Source organism: Cucumis sativus, chromosome 5, assembly GCF_000004075.3.
Source record: "Cucumis sativus cultivar 9930 chromosome 5, Cucumber_9930_V3, whole genome shotgun sequence".
NCBI lineage: Eukaryota > Viridiplantae > Streptophyta > Magnoliopsida > Cucurbitales > Cucurbitaceae > Cucumis > Cucumis sativus.
In genome coordinates, this window is record NC_026659.2 from 16,321,398 (window position 1) to 16,328,352 (window position 6,955).

The following is a 6,955-nucleotide window of genomic DNA, read 5'->3' on the forward strand; positions in this document are numbered from 1 at the left end:
ATAATTTTTTAGAAATTTCTTGACGTTTTTAAAACGTCAAAAACAAATTAAAATTTCTCTCAATGATTTTTTAGAATTATCTTGACGTTTTAAAAACGTCAAGAATTTTTTATAAATTTCTTGACGTTTTTAAAAATGTCAAGAACTTTTTAGAATTATCTCGACATTTTAAAAATGTTAAGAATTTGTTAAAACGTCGAGGAAAACTATATATTATTGACGTTTATGTTGAATTCATGAACATTCTTGACGTTTTTTAAACGTCAAAAAATTATTAGATATTTCTTGATGTTTAAAAAACGTCAAGAAAAAATACATCTTACTTGACGTTTAATTGCACAAAAAACGTCAAGAAAAAACGTCAAGAAAGTTGAAAATTGGCCTTTCATAAAAATTCTTGACGTTTTTTTATTTGAAATCACATCTTTCTTGACGTTTTTTCTCAAAAACATCAAGAAAGGAAAACTACAACCGTCAAGAGAGCCTATTTTTGTAGTAGTGATTTTGGGGACAAGACTGAGTGGGGAGTTGGGATTATAATTGCACAAAATGGAATTCACTCATTTCCTACTTTAGGGTAAGTAGATGAATGTTAGCTTAAATGGTGTCTCCAAAACTTGAACAAAGGGCACGTACCCTCTCTATGACATGAGAGGGGTTTTTGTTTATTAGTAGGACCATAAACAAGTTGTTCATTAGAGGAGCACTGGTTTTTAAGGATTAGAGGTAACATAGGGGTAAAGCGGTAAATTGATCCAACTGGTGTTACAAACACTCGTGAAGGACTAACTTACTATTATTGGTCTATATCCGTGGACACAGAAATATATTTTTAGTGAGAAGAGTTCAGTTGTGAGTCTTTAGTGGAGTGTACACACAACTAACGAATATTGATTAATGTGGTTAATGAGTTTAGCCAATTAATCTTAGATCGTTGTAGCTTCTAATCTGTAGGTCCATTAGGTCCCTTTCCTAGCTCGTAAAGGGTGATGAGATTTATTTATATTGGTTGTAATTTAAAATGTTTAAATTTAACTTGGGAATTAGTATAATGTATAGTGATACATTATAATATAAAGTTTATCAAACTTTACTATATAAATTTAACTTTGGGGATGATTCAAAATTAATTTATGAGAGATAAAATATTTGAATGAGTTCAAATATTAATTTAATGTGAATTGGATTCATATTAAAATTATTGAGAGAAACTTATATTTGAATATGATTCAAAATTAATTTAAGTTAAATATAAGATAAATAATTTAGTGTTATTAGTTAATTGGAGAATTAATTAATAGTTTAGTTTAATATTATTTAATTAAATTCGATTTCATTAATTATTAACTAATTGATTAATGTTTAATTAATCAGTAGATTTGAAATATATATTAATTTAATTATTTGTAAATTAATAGAATCTCATGGTTCTCTTCTACTTCATTTTCTATTCCTAGAAGGAAAGAGAGTTATAATATCTAGAAGAAAACAATTTTCTTAAAAAAATGAATTAATAAAAAAAGAAAAAATAAGGCTAACGCTATTGCTGTTTGCAAAAAGAAAAGAGTTTCTCTCAAATATCTCTAAACTTTTTCCCATCCCAATTGGTTCCACAAACCAATCTCATCACAGAGGTACTCTTTGCAATTTAAGCTCTCTTTGCAATGGACAGTCTTCAAAGTTTTTTTTAACGATGTTTCCAATGCTTTCCTTTCTCTCTCATGTTTAATAAAACCAATTTCTCTTAAAACCTGTAGGGAGGCTACATCGTATCGAATTTCATACAACTGACGTGTTCATCGAGTTACAACAAGTGCCGCACAATAGTCTGTTCCGTGTTTGAAAAGTTGTGAGTGTGACACGCTGCACATGAGGTTAGAACGAGACATGGCAAGGCAAGCCCTACGCGCGCCTGCCAACTTCTGCCACAATATTTTGTACGCAAGCTAATGTCTTTGGGCTGTTTTTGTGGTTTTTGGAAATTTTAAGCAAAGTTTTGATATTTTTATGATCAACGGGAATTAAATGGAATTATTTCCCATTATTTTTCATTATTTTAGATCTGAAGGAGATCGAACAAGTTTATAAGACAAGGGTCCAAGCTACTCTCTATAAGTGACAAAAATGAGTTTAAAGTTGATTTCTAAACATGAATTTACTATCAAATGTTTCAAGCATGCTTTGATGTTTGAATATTTGAGGATACTGACATATAAAGTATTTCCAAAGCATGAATTTAGAAACATTTTGGTAAACATGTTTTTATTGATGAATTTACTAATGAAAATTATAAGCAATTATGATTGTGCTAAGTTTTCAAAATGTTTAAGCTTGAAAATAATATTAGCATGTTTTAGTCTATACCTAAAATATTCTAAGATATATAGCAACCCTTCGGGAGAGATTTTCTTGTGCATAGAGGTCATTTGATTTGGATATTCAGTAAATACCTAGCTTTCCATCATTGGTATTAGATAAGAGATGAAGACTTCTAAAGATGCTTAGTTTCCCATCTCAAGGGACGAGAGCCTGTACGAATGCCTAGTTTTCCATCTCATTGTAGTTATAACGAGATAGGGCACAATTGATGCCTAGAGTTTCATCTCGTAAGTATCGTATCACGGGATAGGGCTTCTATGCCTAGTTTATTGTTTTTCGTCTCGACGATTCTAGGTATAGCAACTGAAAGGGAAAGTTTGAGATAAGTTGTTTGAGTTTGATTTCATTTATGTTAAGAGTTAATTGTTAAATACTTATTATTTCAAAACGATGTTTTATAAAACAATCACTCATTGGGCTATTTAGCTCACTCTTTGGATAAATATCCCCATATGGATTACGTTGTTTGGAAAATTAAACTGTGCTTTAGTACTTCAAAGAAAACTTCCCTCCCATGTCCTCTCACCTCATGTCTGCCCCATTTGTGTTGATAACATGAAAAATATTTAGCACCTTTTAATTGACTATGTCTTTATATCGAAATGTTGGTTCCATCTTCTCCAAACATTCAATATTTGTTGGGATTTTTTGCTCAATCAAGGCTTATTCTTCTTTGTTCTCGACCTGCTACCTATGATTTATGATTTTTTTTTTGACATATTATTTTATGATTTTGTTTGGTTTTATATTTGTGGCTTTTTTTTTGTTTTGTTTTTTTTTTTTTTTTTGAAAAGGAGACAACCTCTTTATTAATATTAAAATAATAATAATAATTAGACAAAAGCTCATAGTACAAGAGAGTTATACAATGAATATGTAACCATGGATCAGGGGGGCACCTTGGCATCTCAACTAGGTTGACACCCCCATAGCACCCTCATCATATCCAACCAAGCTAAAACCCATAACAAAGGAGTAATGTCCAAAGGCAAAACAAACACAAAAAAAGCCTTCTATTTGTGGCTTTTGGTTTTGATCTTGTGTTGTCGCTTTTTGGATGTGATGAGGGCGCTAAGGGGGTGTCAACCTAGTTGAGATGTCCAGGTGCGTCTGTTGATCCTCTATCCTATTGCTCTTTGTATAATCCTCATGACATTGAGCTTTGTCTCTTCATTTTTCAATATTAATAATAGTGAAACTCATATCCTCTTTTTTTTTAAAAAAAAATATGGGTTAATTTGATAAAAGTGTTGCTAGCAGAGATTTGGTTTGAGCACAACCAACACATTTTCCATGATAACAAAAGGGATTTGCGTGGTGAAAATAGATCTATTAGATCTCTTGGAGCAATAAAAAAGAAATAAGATCTTTATGTGAAAGTCGAACTTTTCTTTATGGAGCATTGTGAAGAAAGGCCTTTACTTTTGGGCAACATTGGAATTGGGGCATGGTTGTGCGCTTATTATCAAAAGTTGCCCCCTAACGATCAAACTGGTTCACTGTTGCGAACTGGTGGGTTAGTTTAGGACATGTCATTATTCTTGAACCTTCAGATAAATCTCCTTATCTTAGGGAATTAAAAGTTGTTCAACACAGGCTTGAAACAGACATGTATAGGGCTTCTGTATTTTCCCATAAGGAGCCAATGATTGATTATATATTGGTCTGTTTTGCAAAGGGAAAGATGTAACGACCCAACTTTTCTAGGTAAGTCGAGGTCATTAATTTTTAACAAAAGACTTTGGTTGATACAAAATGAAACGTAAGTCAATTGAAAAACAAATTTATGTCAGGCCTGATTTTTCAAATATTCAAGAAAACTTAAAAATAATACTATTTACAAATAAAAGTTTGTAAACTAAGTTTTAATACATCTTAAACCTCAAAAGAAACCATAAGCGGAAGCAAAATGACACGTTTCCTATGGCAATCACGCTTCCTTCCTGCCCCTCGCCGGTTTGCCACCTTTATTACCTTTACCTGAAAATTAAACATAAGAAGGGTGAGTATAACAATACTCAGTAAGAGACCCTCTACTGGTCCCGTCAGGGGAAAATAGATTGTTAACGTTCTATTGGGACACCCTGTACAGTCGCAGTCTTGTGATCCCGTAGGATGCACATCTCAGTCTAACGCCCCGAGGGACGTACATATCAGTCTAGTGTTCTGCAGAAACACATATTAGTCTAATGCTCCCGAAGGTGCAAAATAAATTGGTGATCCCGTGGGACACCTACAAGGCACACATCCCAATAAAAGCTAACAATTTTCCCCTCATTCCATTCAATCCATCTTTCAGTTACTTCAAAACATAAAGTTCTCTCTCTCAACGTCCTAACAGTCAACTTATCTCACTTTAGTCATATGTCTGTCAATAATATACTAATACGTCAGTCAATCAAACTATACAGTCAATACACCCCTCAGTTCACCAGCACACAGTCATACTTTAGCGTAACGTACACCCAATCTAAACGACAATCACAAGTTCACATCTGCATCTCATACAAACACAATCTACAATTTTTCGTCCTGTCCACGTCCACACACACATATATATATTCCATGACAATCACAATATGCATTCAACATTAAGTCTACTTCAATTCATATGCATATATATATTTTCAGTCAATCCACAGTATACATTCAACACATACAATTCACAATCATAAGTGAGTCCAGTAGAAAATCCCTTACTTTCAAGTTAGTTAAGCTCCTTAACCACGTTGAAGTCTACGAAGAACGAACCTAAACATTAAGACAATTTCTCAATAATTCTCTTCAACGCATCAATCATTTAAATTCAACCCAATGTGAATTTTTTTTTTACAACTTACCCAAATCTTCGCGAAACTAGTTCTAACTAGAATCAATTGTTTGCTGCGAACCCAAGGAATTCGAACGTTACCTTCAACCTATAATCGAACAGTAAACGATTTCTCCAACCAATTAGTCCTGTAATATTACTTCAGTTTATTTTAGAAACAGTTACGAATTTCATAACTTCAATCTTACCAATCAGAATTTAATGACTCGTGGCAAAGCAGGAACGACAGCTAACGACCCAATCCTGTGGCAGGACGAAGAAGGAACTCGACGCGTAGAAAGTTGGATCTGGGGTCTTTAGTTCGGTTCACGGCAGATGTTATTCGCGGAAGAAGTCGAGCAGTAGCTTTGCGAAGAGACGACGTGCGACAGAGAGACCGTATACAGACGGACGGAGAGTCGCGCGACATTGCAGACAACGGAGGAGAAGGAATCGGCGGCGGCTGGCTGAAAACAGAGGAGAAAGGAGAGGAATGGACGGCGACTGGCTTGGCTTCGACGGAGACAGATGTTGCGCGGCGGGACTGGGCAGAGGGTCACACGGCGCTGGGCAGAGGTCACGCGGCGGCCGACGGTTACAGCGGCAGTTTTGGATCCGAAGAAGAGAAGAAAACGACCGGAAAGAAGAATAGGGGCGGCGGTTGCTGGGCTGCGGCGGAAAGAAAAGAGAGGGATGGTCGGCGGTTGTTGCTGCGAACGGGAAGGAGAAGAGAACGGATGGGGCGGCGGTTGCTGCGAACGGGAAGGAGAAGAGAACGGATAAGGCGGCGGTTGCTGCGAACGGGAAGGAGAAGAGAACGGATGGGGGTCGCGGCGCACGGGAGGAAGAAAAAGAGAGAAAAGAAAAGAAAAGAAAAAGGAAAAAAAATAAAGAAATTTTCTTTTTCTTTTCTTTTTATTTAAATTAAATATTAAAAAATATATATATAAAATAAAAACAAAATATATATATATATACCTTTGGGGCATTACATTCTTCCCTCCTTAAGAAACTTTCGTCCTCGAAAGTTTTAATCCTGAAATAACTCTGGATAACGAGTCCTCATCTCTTCCTCTCGCTCCCATGTCGCCTCTTCAATTCGATGATTCCGCCACAAAACCTTTACTAATGGAATGCTTCTATTACGAAGCATCTTTACCTCTCTAGCCAGAATCTCCACAGGTTGTTCTACATAGCTCAAATGCTCATCAATCTCCAAAGGTTCGTAGTCCACTACATGAGACGTATCGGCCACATACTTTCTCAACATCGAAACATGGAAAACATTATGAACTGCAGAGAGTGATGGTGGTAATGCCAAGCGATACGCCACAACACCAACCCTCTCTAAGATCTCAAATGGTCCAACAAAACGAGGACTTAACTTCCCTTTCTTTTCAAAACGCATAACACCCTTCATAGGTGCTACCTTCAAGAATACTTTTTCTCCCACATCGAACTTAAGGTCTTTTCATCGTACATCTGCATAGCTCTTCTGTCTACTCTGCGCTGTTTGCATACGTGCTCTAATCTTTTGAATAGCCTCATTAGTAGACCGAACTAATTCAGGTCCCATCAACCTATGTTCACCAACCTCACTCCAACAAACAGGGGTTCTACAACATTTGCCATACAAAGCCTCAAATGGTGCCATACCGATGGTAGCCTGGAAACTGTTGTTATAAGCAAACTCCATCAAATGTAGATGAGAGTCCCAACTACCTGGAAACTCTAGAACACAAGCTCGTAGCATATCCTCTAAAACTT

General features: G+C 35.7%; 1 long non-coding RNA gene across 1 annotated transcript; it reads right to left on the reverse strand.

Moving 5' to 3' along the window:
* Positions 1-4,303: 4,303 nt before the first annotated feature.
* LOC116403678 lies at positions 4,304-5,493 on the reverse strand. Its single transcript, XR_004216466.1, has 4 exons — positions 5,398-5,493; positions 5,220-5,297; positions 5,080-5,130; positions 4,304-4,359 (listed from the first exon to the last, which is right to left on the reverse strand). It is a non-coding gene; the product is annotated as an uncharacterized LOC116403678 (long non-coding RNA).
* Positions 5,494-6,955: the final 1,462 nt, after the last annotated feature.